This window comes from Crassostrea angulata, chromosome 4 (assembly GCF_025612915.1).
Source record: "Crassostrea angulata isolate pt1a10 chromosome 4, ASM2561291v2, whole genome shotgun sequence".
NCBI classification, from domain to species: domain Eukaryota; kingdom Metazoa; phylum Mollusca; class Bivalvia; order Ostreida; family Ostreidae; genus Magallana; species Magallana angulata.
The window spans coordinates 1000578-1018604 of NC_069114.1; the positions used below are offsets into that span (position 1 = coordinate 1000578).

Here is an 18027-nt window from a genome sequence, read left to right on the forward strand (position 1 = left end):
ATTTGATGCATTATAATACATTAAGAAAGAAATACTTCTTCTTTCCTTTTATAACTCATATAAAAATGATAAGTGTCTACACTTACTTACATATAATACAAAAATTTGATACGAAATTGTTTATACAGGGTCAATATGGGGTCAACTCAATAGTGTTAGTCTGACAAATAAAAAAATATCTGTTGCAATTAAAATGACAAAAACTTTACTAATGCGGTAGGATAGGTAACGATAATAAGCTTATTTAAATATTAAAAGATGATGATACAGTATGCTGAAAGGGAGATCACATTTAGAAAGTGAAAGTAAAACTTAGGTATGCTGGTATCTCATTATACTGTGCTACTGCTATACTACATGTATTATGCTTAGAATACCTATATTGTTCAACATCATAATGATAATCCAATTAAAGCACAATAATGAATTCCTTTAGCTGATCTTAACTAATCCTTGTTTGCATATGGAAAACACATACATGTATGTATACACGTGAAACCATCTTATTGAAAAGCTGGGTAAAACTAGTAACCCCTAATACGACCTGCAGACCTGTGTTGTGTACGTAACTTCAGACAAAGATCAGTTATTTGTAACATGTATGTATCTTTATGACCTATTCTTCAAAACTCCTTGCACTATTTTAAAGTTAAATAACAGCTTTAAGGTGGTGCAGGACGCCTGCATATTGTGACGTATACTTCCTATTGAGATAAACAATAAAGTATAAATATCAATTAAATATTTACCCCCAAAATAATGTTACCTAACATTGAAGCGCAATGGGTTAGAGCGTTTACATGTTTGTAAGAGCATTGGGGTCAAAGGTGTATTTTTGGTAATTTTACTATTGATATAAATTAATTGTCATGGGGGGGGGGGGTTGGACCCCTCACTCCCACTCCATCTTTAAATCTGTGCACACGATGATGTACATGTAGGCACACAGAGGCAAATCTAAAACCGACAACCGCCACGGGGAGGGGGCATAATTTAATTTTTAATTTTATTTGTAATAATTATATAGACCATTATACATTCTATGACATGATTAATGTTAAGATTATTAATTAACTGAAAATTCAGTGCAAACAGTTCAACCCCAAATTGCACATAAAGTGCTGCTGATGTGTATTATCATATGGGAAGGGATCTCATCCTTCAGTTATGGCATTTATAATTTTTAAATGTATTACCGGAGCTTGCATGTGGCCTTCATTTTTAATTAAACTGGTACAAAATAATGTTATTTAGGGGCACACACTTGGTGCGGGTATTACTGTCTAATGACAGCATCTAGTTTAGTTTACAAATAGCGCATTTTGTTTTGCCTTTTGTGTTTTATATCATAATCGTATTTTACATGGATTAATCAATTAAGAAAAAAAAGATTATGTAAGTTCTTGTACAGAACAGTTTTACTGTTTATGAAGCTATATAGATTCATATGCTGACAAATTGCATATTGTAATGCACGCATCTATCACATCTGAAAAAAAGTATGTATAAATTCCATCTTAAGTACATTTATACCTCATTTTACACATATATTTTTTTCTACCACATTCAATTAAATACGCGCTCTTTGGATGTATATATTTCTTACCTGTCCTATAAATGATACAGAATATAATGATTGGAATAAGTACTCCAGCAAGAATTAGCATAATGAATATTTCATCGTAGATGACATAGTCTTTATATGTTAGGGTTTGGTTAGTTTTTTCATCAGTGGACACTGTTGTACTGTAATTCCTAGTGACAATCTCAACGTGTGTTGGTTTCGTTGTTTCTGGAAGACTGGTTGTTGTGTCTGAACTGTTGAAAAAAGAAAATAGAAAAACAAACACAATAAAATAAGTCACATACATATTGCGCTGCATGTATAGTGTAACATGTTTTAATGACAGCTAAAGCAGTTTATTGTTACGTATCAAGACGTCATTTGTAGAACACTTTATTACAGTTCTTTGAATCTAACTGATAAGAATAGGACGATTTGTTTATATTTTTGCTTTGTTTTCTTTTGGGTTTTTTTTCTTCTTTTTTTTAATCATTTTAAAATCATTTGTCACAAACACCGACATAGCGTGCCTGCTACGTTTCTTTGCAATATATTGTCCAATCGTACTCCGTGCTCCAAATCGTATTCGTCCTCAATAATCGAGATTATTAAACAATTCATAATCATATTCGTACTTCGGCTGAGTAAACGTCGATTTTCTGAGTAATCGTTCTCAAAACATTTAATTTTAAAGAAAAGTAGTGCACCCATTATTAAAAAAAATACATATTGAAATGGTGCTGGTTATATCCTATAATCTTATAATAATTACATGTATATGATTAAAATGAAAGGTTTTTACTATTTTATCAATAAAATATAATGGAGGTAGATTTAAGAGAAAGGGAGAGCTGCAACCATCAACAAAATTAAAATAACTTTGAGATAGTTCGCTCCATTAATTGAAGTACATATACATGTAAATGTACGTTCAAAATAATTTTATTGAATAGATCGGCTTTTTAAAAATTCTGTTTTTAAATAGTCAAAATACGACCACCCATACTATCCATCTTTTAAAATAAAATAAAAATTAAGTACAGAAGTGTACATGAATTGCAATTAATATCGATCTGATGCACTTTTTATTCCTTACTTATTAACCATTTATCACTTATGTTACATGCAACAATCCTTGGAAAGGGAAATATTTTATCGAATATGCGGTAAATAAGTGGCGGATTCAAGGGGCGTACCCCTTCCCCCTCCCCTAGAATTTTCAAAATAATTTTAATTCATACTCCTTCTGGCAACAAAATGCAAGTCTTAATTATCTTTTTTAAACTCGTGGGATTTATCAAAATTAGACTGATATAAATGGTGTAGTATAAAGAAAACCCGTGGGTTAAATGGTGTAACGTACAACGTACATAGAGACCCAGGGTTCATATTGCTAACCTGATAAACATTGGCCATAATTCTAATCAAAGCAGCTAATTCAAAAAGCTTTCTATGGTAAAATACTATAACTTAAGCCAGTGGTTGTTGTTTCAACCATTATAGATCGTTTAAGGGCAAAATAGAGTAACTTACAACATAATGAAACTTACCATGTAAACAATTCTTAAAAAGGTAAGATATTGATAAAACTAATGTTGATAATTCTCCAAAAGTAACAAACTGTTATACAGATTTTGCTTGTAAAATGCTGACAATACAAAGTCTGTGACCAAACTTCACATTAAATATATCAGAAAGCGAATGTTAAAATTTGGATAATAGAGACAATTTGATTTTTTAAAGAAGATTTTTAAACTGATTTTTTTCACTCGTTTTTTAATACCTCATCTTTGAATGGAAATTACCCCTTTATGGGAACACACTTGAATGTTTAAATTTGTTGCGGTCGTAAGGAGCGTTTTAAAATGGCGTTTTCTGCTAATATTGCTTTTAATATGATATATTCAATATGATTCCTTAACTATGTTATAATAAAATTATAAAATTGATATAATGGTTCTTGAATTAAAAAACTATTAGCTGATAAACAAGTTTATTCATAACTCTTTATAAGAGAGTTTTTAGTAAGCGTTTAAATGTGTAAAATATTAAAATTAAAAAAAAAAAAATTTTAAGTCTTTAAAATGTATGCTAGAATACTTTTCCAAAGATTCTTACCCTTTGCAAGATGGTTCCGCAAGAAAACAACCATTTCCAATTGATGTACAACCCGAATCTATAAGAGACAAAATGATTGATTTTTTTAATACAAGTTTCTGCCCTTTATAAAAGGACTGCAATACGTGGTCCATGTGCAAGGGGTGCTAACGGAAACTCGAAAGCATTAAAATTATCACAGAACCCATTATAGCCCATAGATCTACAATGGAGATCTCTAATTGCAAAAAAAAAATATGTGTTGCATAAAAAATTATTAATGTAGCAAGCCTGGATTGAGTGGCTTTAACCACTAAATGTGTACATTGTTTCACGAATAGCACTGACCTCAGAATAACACATAATTAGGAACTGTATTAATGAAGATTGCATCATTCGGCGAATTCACTACTTGCACATCTATTATAACTCTCTTCAAATCAAGAAAATATATGATTATCATTTATCAAAACACTCTGCGAAAATGATGATCACTGTCACAACAAAGTAATTTTATGATGCTAATTTTTTAAATATAATTGTTAAACATCATTATCATGCGTAACTTCCGAATGCGCATTGTACGTTTATTCAACGTCAAGCGTCAATTCTTTATAAGTGTGATCGTATACCTGTGTTTTACATGTATATGTAGAAAAATATTGGCACTACATGCAACAATGAAGTTTTTCTGTTTTTTCCTTCGTAACTTAAAAGTTATTTTCGTCGTGACATACAACACGATTATCCTCACAAACACCAACTAAACATTATAGCTTCTAAATCTTAAAGAAAGTTTCAGAAAGTGGAAATAAATTCATTGACATACATTCAAATCTTTATACTAGCATTGGAGAACATGCAAAAATGTTCAAGAAAATTGATTTGACTACTGTGATGAAATGAAAAAATGTCAAAAACAATCCATCAACCATCTCAAAAATCCATAAAATGAAACAGAAATTTAAAGCAGAGCAACTCAGACCTCCAAAAAGATAGAGGTGGGATCAGGTGTCTAGGAGGAGATAGAATCCTCTGCTGACCGGCAAATACTTAAGGAGTTTTGTGATTTCAATTCATGTATTATGTATTTAATAGATTGACTTAAAACATAAATCTGGCAAGGATCGAAGGGGGCACTTAAAAAATTCTCTAATTCTCTTCACATGATATCGCTCATATTTCGAGACAGTAACATTGTACGATATACATGTATATGTGAGATATTTTTGACCATTGACTATTCGGAAAAAGTATAATTACGTACAAGCTTGAGTTTCCATGGCCCAACAACGAGTTTTCTCCCAAGAAAAGATAGCAAACTACTGACGTCATATCAGCTGATGTTAAACCTTCTTTTTTTGTTTCTTTTATTTGTCATATATTGTTTAATATTGATGTTTTCCAAAACCAAACGAAGAATATGCATAAGAAATAAATGAAATTTTCAAATTGGTTCGTTCTTGGAAAGATTTTTTTCCAAAGGATCATGAAAAGGATTTTTTTTGATTTTGAATATACATTTAAAAAAGTATTTTATAAGAAAGTGTACTATAGTTTTATTAATATTCGAAGATTTTGTCAATTTCAAAATTTAAGTCACTTTCACTCGTAGACGATTGCTGTGCCGATAAACGTTTGTCATAAATTTTAATGAAAATTTGATTTTGCGAACAAAAATTTGTGCTAAACGAATGATGTTAAAACCACAAATGCTATTATTAAACTTTCATGTTAAATACTGAATTCTGATTGGTTTAGACACAGTTGGTAGTCCGTTCTATTACCATCAGCGTTAGAAACACAACGGGTGGCAACGGGTAACACAACGAATTGTTACATACGCGTAAATAATGTGCATACGGTTCGCCGTAGAATTCACTTCATTTCTATATTAAAGCAGTAAAATTTTCTTTAAAATATCTCCGCTTCGCGTCGGTTGACAATGGTTGTCTCGGGGTGACAATTTTAACAGTTACCCTACCAAACAGGCACTATTTATATATTGTTTTTATGTTTAATACATTACTCCTTGAGACTTACGTTCAAACAAATCATATGATGGAAAGGAAGAATTATGGCACCCAGATTGGAAACTGCTGCAGCTGTATGAATATATCGTCGAGTCATCTTTTCTGAGGTACAAACAATATCCTGGAATGAAATCATACATTTATTATTAAAACAAGAAATAAATACAATGATATTACCATGAGCATGCAGAATTAAGAAGTATTGTCATGGAATTAATATGCTGATATTCTGCAGTTTAGAAGGCTTAATGTAAATGTTTGTAAATGTAAATGGTTTTAATTACTTTTTATTTAGAACCGGGTTAAAGTTGGCTTTGTTACCCGTATTGATATGTAAGATCTATATAAAGATAGAAATTTGTTTTTCAATTTATTTGTTTAAAAAACCATGTTTATATCAACTTAACAAAATCAAACTTTAGTACCATTTCTTTTTTCACTCACAAAAGCTGTCGTATAAGTTTTGATTTCACTATGCTTCAAAGGCAATCGTGTGTTTATTTTTTTTTTAATCGAATCAGCCTTTAGAGTTTATTTACGCTATTGATAGAGAATGCAACGCTAGTAATTAGAGAAAAAAGTACATCAGTATTTGGTTGGTTCTTTAATTAGGAAAAGTCAATAATTATCATCTTAGATAATTATTTTTGTTGTGTAGGAACACGGTGTGTTAAGACCGAATTCGAAAAATTATAAACTATTGTTAAACTAGCCCGAATTTATTTATCGATAATATTACTATACTTTATATACAGCAAAGCAATCAAGTATCTCTTTTAGAAGAGAAGCATGAGGTGCCAAGGACCTTCTTCCTGTAATCATTTCAATGATGCACTGGTAATTGAACGTTATGACGATACATTTCTTTAGTCGTCCCCTCCTTGTTCTCAAAGAAAGTATATCATTATCCATTACTGTTTAGAAAGTAACATACTAAAACTAATCAAAATCGAAGTCCAGATTTATGACTTACGTGTGTTAAGTGTTTCCTTAGTTAAAAAATGTTCATTTTCCTTAATACATGAAAAAGTGGGTTGAATTCGTCCAGACTTAAACGCACTCAATTTTTTTTTTGTTTAAAGTTAGTTCAAGTTTTGGAGCAGGTTGGCTTTTTTTATAAGTGTGTTGCCACAAATTATCGTTAATCGCATCACTTTAATTTTTTTTTAAATAATTTCTGAAATACTCGAAATAAACGGCTTAATTCGTTTTATTCATATTAGTTAAATTTGATCCTTTTTCTTAAGAAATATATTAAAACAAACATTTCAATTCCTTAAAGCAGAAAAACAATGTGCCTTATATTAAATATGACAAATCCTTTTATTAAATTTTACATGTGTCACTTGTGTTATTTTTTAGTTTATCATGTACGGCATATAAGATAACACTATTATAGTTGTTTAATACACAAAAATGTTGAAATACAGACACATTATAAAGGTAAAGCTTTAATTTCAGTTTATCAGTTTCAACAAAAGTTTCTTAAATAATAAATGAATTGAAAATACTTCATCACGACAATTAAGGTTTTTTGCACTCAGAACATCAAGGTCAGATCAAAAGGTAAAGGATCAAGTTTTATAGCGTCATCTTCTTTTCAATCAATTTTTACCACAGACAAATATTTAAAAACTTTAATGTACTAAATTTAGAACTCAATATAATATTGTACCATTAAATTACGTGTGTTTACTTTTATTATTTCTTAGAATAACCTATCTGTAGTAGATCTCGTACAATCTCTCTCTCTCTCTCTCTCTCTCTCTCTCTCTCTCTCTCTCTCTCTCTCTCTCTCTCTCTCTCTCTGCAAAGCTGTGTTGCGTAGACAAAGCGTTGGGTTGAATTAGACGTGCATACTAGCTCCACAGTAACGAACAACTACTTAGAACATGAGCCGCCAATTACAATGTAGCAGCTTTATCGTTTAGTTGCAAATAGTGTACCTTCCTGTATCCATATGAAACGAGCTCTATGACAGAACTCCAGCAGCTGGGTGAACTTTTCGTTTGGGAAACACAAGTATCCATTATCCTCGGTACAGTTGATTGCAGACGACCTCTCGTTCCATTCTGTCTGATTTCTGGGACATAATTCTGTTGAGTATACTGGAAACCTGTAGCCGTCCAGCTTTTTCTGGAATAAATATATGTCCTTTATATTCATTATTTATATACCAAATGTTACATGTACCTAATATTTTACATTATAATAAGTACATAGCATTAACTTCATATCTTAACAGATTAACCTGTATACTACTTTTGTACATGATATTCTATGTGTAAATTTAAATGTGTATTTATTTAAAAAAAATCTTCTCGTTTTGAAGTTCATGTAATAAAATTAATCAAAAGTGACCTTAAGATTTGATACACATAAATGATTTGGCTTTCAGGGGAATGTGCAGTTCGTTTACATACAAACAAGTGGTTTTGACGGTGACCTCTATGGAGCTAGATATTTTGAGAAAATGCCGTATCGTGCCATTTTTGAGTGTCAGCTAGTAAAGTAAAGTGTAGTAAAATGTGTCCTTAGCACAAAACATATTATAAAATAAATTATAATGACATAACATTCGATATTTTTGCTATATTTTAAAACTTGGCTCAAACAAAAATAGGCTTGTGGCAAAACAGAGGACCTTCGGAATAATTTATTTTTTAAATTTCGTTTTCCACCAGTCTGACTAAAGCCAGCCCCAACGAAGTGAATTAGTAGGGGTTGGCTTTAGTCAGACTGGTTTTCCACTAAAACAATTTTGGCAGTTCTAAAATAATAAAAGTTAAATTCTTTTCATAAAGCCTACATAATTTTGCATATTTTCTGTTGGTTTATCTCACTCGTTCCTGATAAATATCGTATGGCACATATGCAATGCAAAACTATTGTTAAAATGATTAAAAACATTTAGAGACACAATATCTCAAAATAATTGACCTCATATAAATTTTATTCCAGCATCATAAGGTCAATATAATCAGTTTGATAATTGTTTTAGTTATATCATCTTTGAGATTTTTGTTTAATTCAATTAAAAAATGGGTTCATTTGGTATTTGAAAACAAATACTAGTAGAAGAAAATTCTGACTAAAGTATTCTTGAAAATTGTTTTTGAAAACGTTATACTATGTATCTTTTTAGCTTCATTGATATTCATAAATTGTTTTTACATCCTTTAATGAGTTTAGTCATTTGTTATATTTTCACAATTAAGAAAATTTCAATCCGGGTGTAAATTTAAGGGATTTTTCTTAAATTTTCAAAAATATTCATTTGTTATTAACTTAAAGAGTAGGTAATTAACCCTCTTTTGGAAATTGCAAGATAACACTACATATTAAGGTCTGCAATAGATTGTTTTTTCATTATCATCAGTAACATTTTTTTTTCATTTCGAGAAAATGTCATCGTTAATGCCTACGTCACATTTAAGCCGATGTTCGGGCGAACAAATTTTCCTTATTTGTATCATCGGCTGAAGAAATATGATCACCCAACGCTGGTATCGGACGAGTAAACACGTGGGCAATGCTTTAATTTGTTTCCAAAAAGTCAACAGCACGGGATCGTCCGCCTGGTCGCTGTTTACATGTATCGCATGATAGACGGTAGATGTTTGACGTAATCTCTATATGGTCGGTCGTCCATCAGCCGATTGGTCAAAGTTTTCCCAAAAGACCACTAGACCCTCGGTCGATTTTCTTTCGTCAATCGGTGTTTCCCGCCGACATTTAAGAATCAAAATACTGAAAGTACTGATAGACGGAGGCATCATTTCGGAGGAAATTAAACTAATGACAATATATGATTTTTTTTTTAAATTTAAGGATAAACAGCGCGCTTACCGCGTTTCATGTTAGAATATTCGCGAAGCGGTTTAATATTATGGCAATTTAAGGTCGCGATGATATTTTTCAGGTTGACATCAGAGTTAGGTAGATAATATTAAAACAATTAGTGTTGTTCTCTTATTTTAACCTTATAAGCTTGTTAATATATTACTACTTAAATGTGTTTATTCTTTACAAAAGAGGAAGGAGGAAATTAATTTGCATTACAAAACAACATGGGAAACTGTACATGTATACAACTCGAACTCGAAAAATACAATGCAAACTTTTTATGTACACATTTTTTTCTTGTGTATTTTTCGTTGAAGTTCACTTGATATTAAATCCTGTGTATAGTGATTTGCAAACCCAAGGTAGAAAACGGCATATCCTAGAAATTTCCACCCTGTTAAAGACGAAAGATAACCTCTAAATTGCAAACTACTTTGTCTAACTGTACAACACCCCCCCCCCCTTTCCTATTTGCAGAAGGGGTTTCTAGATTAATGAGTGTCGTCGATCCAGATATATTCTCTTATTATGATCGTTATGAGAGAGAGAGAGAGAGAGAGAGAGAGAGAGAGAGAGCGTTTTAGGCGTAATTTTAAGTACATTCATTTCAAATATACTAATATTATATATTCATAAAATTAGTATCCACAAAAAAATATAGTACATTGTGATTGAATCCAGCATGCAGTTTCAGTCAAAGTCCACGTGTTACCCCTGTTATTCGAATCAACGCGCGAGGTGCACCACGTGTTCCTTCCAAGATAAGGGAAAACAGTTTCGTTCTAAGTTTTCATTTCAAGTAAGGAGAACTGAAGTATGCCTAACAATAAAGTATTCTACACTGTTTGTGATGTTTTGATTTCTAGCAAAGAGAAATAAAAGTATGTCTAACAATGAAGTACATGTATTCTACACTGTTTGTTATGTTTGATTTCAAGTAAAAAGAAAGGAAGCATACTTAACAATGAAGTATTATACATTGTTAGTGAGTTTAATTTAAAGATTGACATACTGCGTTTGTGAAGTTTAATTCGTATGTACTTCTTTTTTCTCAACAACAATCTCTTTATCTCTCTCTCTCTCTCTCTCTCTCTCTCTCTCTCTCTCTCTCTCTCTCTCTCTTTCTCTCTCTCTCTCTCTCTCGTTAAGACAATGGACACAATACACAAATTTGTAAGACAAAAAAAGAAGAATAACTAGATTCGATCTCGTTGCGAGCAACGAGTGGGTCTTCCGTCCAATTTTTGAATAGATAAGATTAAACTTATCAATTCAAAGATAAAATCATAGATCTAAGCGAAAAAAAGAGAAAACAATTTTGCGGCACTCAAGGCTTGAACCCGGGTCGCCTGGGCCATGTTCACGACTATAGCGACTGAGCTACTCGGACTCCGCTTCAGAACTTTGACGCTTAATTTCTCGAGAATGCCTTGATCGAATTTAAAACTAATTACATATTCTTAATCAGTAAAAGGGTCACTATAAGGTGTAAAAATTTCAAAGAAAAATATTAAAAAATAAAAAAGTCGAAAAATTATATTTTTGAAATTTCCTTCCGGTGACGACAGGAAGTGACGGCAGACATTCTCTTTACCGAGGTGCACCAGAAAAACGGTAATTCTATCATCTCTGAAAATTTCAGTTCTCTATCTTTATTACTTGAGAAACCCGACCGACAAAATTGGCTTTTAAAAATCGTAAAACGACGATAACTTCCGACCGGAAGTAAATTTTTAAAAATTGTCGCGGCGGTACAAACTTCAGATGACCTGGCATTATCCCTGAAAATTTGACTCAAATCGATTCAGCCATCTCCGAGAAATCGCCTGCACAAAATTTGTAAGAAAAAAAAAGAATAATAAGAAAAGTGAAAAAGAAACAATAGAATAATAGAAGGGTCTCCCGCTGAAGACGGAAGACCCTAACTAGACACGATCTCGTTGCAAGCAACGAGGAGGTCTTCCGTCCGATTTTAAGAAAAGGAAATGAAATTGCCTTTGATCTTCATCAACGAAACATATCAGTAAATGCGGGGGGATCTAATTTTGTTCAACGAGTGTTTCGAAATTAGATACCGTTCTCGAGATATCTGGAAAAGATTATTTTAGGGGCCGGCCCTATAACTCCTTTAAGGGATCAGGTAACAAAACAATGATGGTTGCATATTGTTAAGCATTCGAAATTTTTCTCCATTTTAATATATTGAAGATCAAACTTTCGGACTTCTGTTCCCATAAACCCTAATTACGTAACAAAGGAGTAAACAATTGTCATTTATAGGTGTATAGTGTTTCGATGAATATAATTGCTTCTATAATGTATTACAAAATATTTCACAATTAAAAGTTATCATCAAAAGACTTTTAGCCCCTTAAATCGCCTAATTACGTAACATTTGAGATTTCTTTAAATCATATATGGATGCATTACTGGAAGATAAACATTTTTGCATTTTAAACATATTACAAAATATTTCTCTGTAAAATGCTATGGGAGAAAAACTTCAGAGCCCTTTTGGCCTCTAATTTTAAGGGCCAGCCCCTTTTTCTTGATGTCAAATGACAGGTCTTTTAATATAATATATATTGTGATACAAGTGATTGAAATTTTGAACTTCTGGCCCCTCAAAACCCCTAATTACGTAACGCATGAATTCTTTTATATTATGAATAGTTAAATAACTGTAAGATGAACATGTTTGCTTCTTAAACATACATGTATTACAAATTACTTCTCAGTAAAGTGCTATGAAAAAAAGACTTTAGAGCCCTTTTGGCCCCTAATTTTAGGGGCCAGCCCCTTTTTCTTGTTGTCAAATGAAAGGTCTTTTAATATTCAACATATTTTGTTCAACAAGTGTCTAGAAATTCGTTACTGTTCTTAAGCTATCTAGGAAAGAATAGTTTTAGGGGCCAACCCCTTATCTCCTTATTGGGGCCAGAGAACGAAATTATGATGGTTGAATATTGTTTAGAACATCATTCTAAGCATCTTTTATTCTATATTGCTTTTCAAAATATTTGTCCTTTTTGTGATATAAGTGATTGAAATTTTGAACTTCTGGCCCCTTAAAACCCCTAATTACGTAACGCATGAATTCTTTTATATTATGAATAGTTAAATAACTGTAAGATGAACGTGTTTGCTTCTTAAACATATTACAAATTACTTCTCAGTAAAGTGCTATGGGAAAAAAACTTAAAAGCCCTTTTGGCCCCTAATTTTAGGGGCCAGTCCCTTTTTCTTGGTGTCAAATGAAAGGTCTTTTAATATTCAACATATTTTGTTCAACAAGTGTCTAGAAATTTGTTACCGTTCTTGAGCTATCTGGGAAAAAACGTTTTAGGGGCCGACCCCTTTTCTCCTTATCGGGGCCACAAAACGAAATTTTAATGGTTGAATATTGTTTAGAACATCATTCTAAGCATCTTTTATTCTATATTGCTTTTCAAAATATTTGTCCTTTTTGTGATATAAGTGATCGAAATTTTGGACTTCTGGCCCCTTAAAACCCCTAATTACGTAACGCATGAAACTATTTTTATAATGAATAGATGAATAACTGTTAGATGAACATTTTTGCTTCTTTAACATATTACAAAATATTTCTCAGTGAAGTGCTACGGAAGAAAGACTTCAGAGCCCTTTTGGCCCCTAATTTGAGGGGGCAGCCCCTTTTTTTTGATGTCGAATGAAAGCTCTTGTAAAAATAAATTTTAATTGCTCTACATGTCATACCGAAATATTTTCGAGATAAGAGATATTTAAAGAAAACTAAGAAAAATCACTACATTTTTTGCATCTCAATTTTCGGGTTCAGGCGAACTTCAGTGCCTTTTGCGCCAGACATAAATGGCTCACTTTAGACAAAGCTACAATTATTTGTCTACAATTCCTGAAAATTTGAATTTGATATCTTTTATCGTTTAGGAGGAGTTCGACGGACATGCTGACCCTCTAAAAATCGCTAAAACGTCAATATCTCTGAAACGGAAATGACGTCATCAAAATAAAAAATTTCCAATAAGGTTTAGATCATTATCTATTAGATCTGAAAGTTTCATGAAAATCTGCCAAGCCATTTCCGAGAACTCGCGTGCACAAAATTTGAAAGAAAAAAAAACAAAAATAACTAGACACGATCTCGTTGCGAGCAACGAGGAGGTCTTCCGTCCAATTTTAGAAGTTAAAATATATGTATGACAATTTTTTTGCTATTTACCAGGTAAACATGATTAGGAACTAGTAGAAAAAAATCCTTTAATTTTAAACAGACTCTTTTCTTTAATTTCTATATCCTCTTTTTTTAAACAAATAGATCATTAATGTATTGGACTTCTTGCTCTTGTTTTGTTTCTGATACAGGTATAAGAGTTTTGACTGGAAACATTGAGATCCCTCTTGTCCCGTAGCTTGAGGGACAAGCCCTTTTTTTGTTATCAAAAGATATTTAGGAAAGATTTATTATAGGGGCCGACCCTATATAGTTGAGATATTTGGGAAAGATTGTTTTAGGGGTCAATCCTTTATACCTTATAAGGGCAATTAAACTAAACTTTGATGGTTAAATATTATTACTAATGTTATTTTGCGTATTTTCTCTTCTATAATGCTATTCAAAATATTTCTCCTTTTTAAGATATAAATGATCCAAATATTGGACTTCTCGCCCCTTAAACTCTTTATCATGTAACTTATCATGTAACTTTAATCATTAACAGAAAAATGACTAAAAGATAAACATTTTTGCTTTTATAATGCATTACAAAATATTTATTATGAAAGAAATATAAATAAGACTTTATACCCCTCTTGGCCCCTAATTTGAGGGACCAGCCCCTTTTTCTTGATATCAAATAAAAGGTCTTTTTATTCTAAACATATTTCGTTCATTAAGTGTTTCCAAATTTGTTACCGTTCTTGTGATATTTGGGAAAGATTGTTTTAGGGGCCGACCCTATATCTCATTATAGGGGCCATTTAATGAAACTTTGGTGGTTAAATATTATTACAAACGTTGTTACGAGCATCTTCTCTTTTATAATGCTTTTCAAAATATTTCTCCTTTTTAAGATATAAATGATCACAATATTGGACTTGGCCCCTAATATGAGGTGTCAGCCCCTTTTGCTTGGTGTCCGTTGAAAGCTCTTGTATAGATAAACTTTTGATACTCTACATGTGTTAGTAAAATATTTATGAAAATAAAAATTAATGTGATCAAATCTCAATTTTTTCAAAAATTGTCAAAAAAATAAACTTCAACATTTTCAGGTCTAGGCGAGCTTCAAGGATAATGACTTCTGGTCAAATCTAAAACAAGCAAGCAAATCTACCATAACCACTCTATCTTGCATGCAAATTTCAAGTCTCTAACTATAATAGTTTATGAGGAGATGCGTGGACAATATCATGTTCCAAAATACATTAAAAAGGGAAATAATTTGGAAGCGGAAGTGAATTTTCAAACAGGAAGTGGGATGCAAAGAGACATTCACCAATCACATCATCCATGTAAAAATCATTAAAATCGATTGAGAAATGGCTGAGAAATTAAGGGTGTCTACCAAGGAGAAAAATAACTAGACACGATCTCGTTGCGAGCAACCAGGAGGTCTTCCGTCCGATTTTTAGAATACGGAATGACCTTGCTCTTGATCTTCGTCAACGAAACGTATCTGGAAATGGAAGCGGGGTCTAAGAGTAATGGGTAAAAAACTATCTACCCCTTTTGTGTCCCTTTTTTAAGGGATCAGCTCCTTTTCATTCATTTTAGTTAAAAGGTTTTTTTGTGTACTGCTAATAAGTGTTTAGAAATTGGTTATCGTTTTTGAGATATATGTGGAAAATCGTTTCAATATCTGGTCCTAAACTCCTTTTAAGGGTCAAGATAACAAACAATATATGGTTGTACATTGTTAAGCACATTATTTTGAGTATCTTTTGTTAAATACTGCTTTTCGGAATGTCCTCCCTTTTGAGATATAGAGGATCAGAGTTTTGGACTTCTGGTCCCTTAAAATCCCTAATTACGTAACGTAGGAGTAAATGATCATTGCCATGTATAAGTAAATAACGTAAGAATAAACATAATTGCCTCTATAACGGATCAAAAAATATTTCACAGTAAATATTTATCATTAAAAGTCTTTAGAGCCCCCTCAGCCCCTTATTTGAAGGGCCAGCCCCTTTTTTATGATTTCATAAGAATGTGTTTGTCAATTCAAACACATTTTGTTCAACAAGTGTTTGAAATTCTGTACCGTTCTGTAGATATCTGGAGAGGGTCGATTTAGGGGCCGACCCTGTACTCCTTTTAAGGACCGTATCACACATAAAATATGGTTGCATATTGTTAAGCTTAATTTTTTAGCATCTTTTGCTCAATATTGCTTATCAAAATGTTTCTCCATTTAGAGATATTGAGCATCAAAGTGACGGACTTCTGGCCCCTTATAATCCCTTATTACGTAATATAGGATTAAATGATTGCCATGTATAGGTGAATAACGTTAGAATAAACATAATTGCTTCTATGACGTATCACAAAATATTTTTCAGTAAGAAGTTATCATCAAAAGACTTTAGAGCCTTATCGGCCCCTAATTTGAAGGGCCAGCCCCTTTTTCTTGATCTTAAATGAAAGCTCGTGTCAATTCAAACACATTTTGTTCAACAAGTGTTTAGAAATTATGTACTGTTCTGGAGATATCTGGAGAGGGTCGTTTTAGGGGCCGACCCTGTAACTCCCTTCAGGGACCGCATAACAAAGAAATTATTGTTGCAGATTAATAAGCTCAATATTTTGAGCATCTTTTGTTCAATATTGCTTGTCAAAATGTTTCTCCATTTAGAGATATTGAGCATCAAAGTGTTGGACTTCTGGCCCCTTAAAATCCCTAATTACGTGATATAGGAGTAAATGATTGCCATGTATAGGTGAATAACGTTAGAATAAACATAATTGCTTCTATAACGTATTACAAAATATTTCACATTTAAAAGTTATCATCAAAAGACTTTAGAGCCTTATCAGCCCCTAATTTGAAGGGCCAGCCCCTTTTTCTTGATCTCAAATTAAAGCTCTTGTAAAAATAAATTTTAATTGCTCTACATGTCTTATCAAAATATTTTGGAGAAAAGAGATAATTAAAGAAAACCAAGAAAAATCACTACATTTTTTATATCTCAATTTTCGGGTCCAGGCGAGCTTCGGCGCCTTTTGCGCCAAACATAAATGGCTCACTTTAGACAAAACTACAATCATTCGTCTACAATTCCTGAAAATTTGAATTTGATATCTTTTATCGTTCAGGAGGAGTTCGACGGACAAGCTGACCCTCTAAAAATCGCTAAAACGTCAATATCTCTGAAACGGAAGTGACGTCATCAAAATAAAAAATTTCCAATAAGGTTCAGATCAATATCTATTAGATCTGAAAGTTTCATGAAAATCGGCCGAGCCATTTCCGAGAACTCGCGTGCACAAAATTTGTAAGAAAAAAAAAAAAATAACTAGAGCAAAGCTCGTTGCAAAGCAACGAGTGGGTCTTCCGTTAATGTCGGAACTAAAGCTGGAAGTTTCTGTAAGAAGCAGAGCTCTTAAACCAACAACAAGAGTGACTAAAATAAAAAAATAAAAATATCGAATTATTCCTGGTACGACTTTACAAAATACGAATGATTTTAAGTACGACTTAACAAAAAATTTTCTGATTTCAAGTACGACTTAACAAAAAAATCCGAATGTGTTCAAGTACAACTTAACAATTATTTTTGGTACGAGTTAATTTTACTTTGAACATTACGCTATTTTTTAAACCAAGAACGCGGAATCAAAATTTCCGCAAAAATCAATATTTAAACCCCGATATCTCTGCAATGCATGATCCTATTTTAAAACGAATTTCAGTTTGTATTTAGCTTTGCAAACTCTACAATATGCATACAATTTTATGTTTTCTTATCAAGTTTTATGATCAGTACGAATCATTTTTAGTAGAAGTTACTTTCATGTGAATTTTGCACTATATTTTAAACCAAGAAAGCGGCATCAAAATTTCCGGAAAACTCAATTTTTAAACCCCAATTTCTCTGTAATGCATCGTCCGATTTTAAAACAGATTTCAGTTTTAAAATAAGCTTAATAAAAGCTTCTTTGCTGTTTTATGATTAATATCAAATTATTGGTCAGAAAACAGTAATTATAAAAAGACTTAGTAGCCCTACTGACCCCTAGTTTGAGGGGTCAGCCCCTTTTTCTTGATATCAAATAAAAGGTCTCGCTAATATAAACATATTTTGTTCTACAAGTGTTCACGAATTGTAAACCGTTCTCGAGATGTCCAAATAACTGTGTTTTAGGGGCCGACCCTTTAACCCCTTACCGGGGCCACTAACAACCAGTTTTTTGGTATCATATTGTTAAGAACATATTTTGACAAATTTTTGTTGTACATTGCTTTTCAAAATATTTATCCTTTTTCA

The 18027-nt window shown here is 32.1% G+C and overlaps 1 protein-coding gene and 1 long non-coding RNA gene across 2 annotated transcripts in view; both read right to left on the reverse strand.

The window, feature by feature from the left end:
* Window positions 1-18027, reverse strand: part of LOC128179519 (uncharacterized) — a 271672-nt gene that overhangs the window by 241125 nt on the left and 12520 nt on the right. The window lies entirely within an intron of this gene.
* Window positions 1612-5797, reverse strand: LOC128179533 (uncharacterized). Its single transcript, XR_008243094.1, has 3 exons — window positions 5705-5797; window positions 3683-3740; window positions 1612-1818 (listed from the first exon to the last, which is right to left on the reverse strand). It is a non-coding gene; the product is annotated as an uncharacterized LOC128179533 (long non-coding RNA).